Here is a 948-nt window from a genome sequence, read left to right as displayed (position 1 = left end):
ACTTGATTTCATGTGATAGATTGTAATCAAAATATGGTCAAAACTTCATTTTATGCAAAAAAAAATTAAAAATATAGAATGACCTTCAGGCTATATGCTTAAGGTATATATGAAACATAAATGAATTTTGAAATTAAATTTCAGTCCCATCCCCAAGATATCTCATTATGTATAAGAAAATATTCCAAAGTATGAAAAAAAAAATCTGAAATCCTAAACACTTCTGGTGTCAAGCATTTTAGAGAAGGAATACTCAACGTGTACTTGTATTTTAAAATAATCTCACATATTTAATCCCTCAATTCATGGATTAACATTTTGTGCGTTTTATACAAGTACCTTGCTCACTTTTGGAGAAATTATGTTCTCAGATTTTCACCAATGTTGTATGGTGCCTCTGCCTTTGGTTCTGAGGCAGGGATGATGTTATTTACTTAAAGTCTTATAAGAATTAGAGATGCTATTTGCTTATGTTGAGCTAAGATGATCTCCTTGAACTCAGTTTTCAACTGTGGAAGGAAGGAACCACTAAATAGAGCTGTTGTGCCCCCATGATGGGTCGTAGGCCTTATGATTTTCAATACAGTAAATAGTGACTTTTTGAAGGTTTCTAAATGTCATGACCATAGATAACAACACTTCAGAGACATCTTTGAAAACAAAACATTGATAATAATGCTAATTGCAATACAATCCTGATTGAATACGATAACACTACTTGCTCTCAATGCTATTTTTACACACTGCCTTGAACAATCATATTCACTCTTGTGCCCTGTGGCTTTCCCTGTCATCATCACTGGAAAAATCAGCTTCCAGCTGAAAAGATATTTTGACAAATACAGAAAAGTCAACCTTTTGAATATTAGAAGTTTGCAATCTTAAGGGAAAAAAAAAATCTCATAAGTAGCTATAAAACTCTCTTGACTATTGGGACCTCAAACTGCC

The sequence above is a fragment of the Propithecus coquereli genome, unplaced genomic scaffold (genome assembly GCF_000956105.1).
Source record: "Propithecus coquereli isolate 6110/MARCELLA unplaced genomic scaffold, Pcoq_1.0 Scaffold204, whole genome shotgun sequence".
NCBI classification, from domain to species: domain Eukaryota; kingdom Metazoa; phylum Chordata; class Mammalia; order Primates; family Indriidae; genus Propithecus; species Propithecus coquereli.
This window is presented reverse-complemented; position numbering follows the sequence as displayed.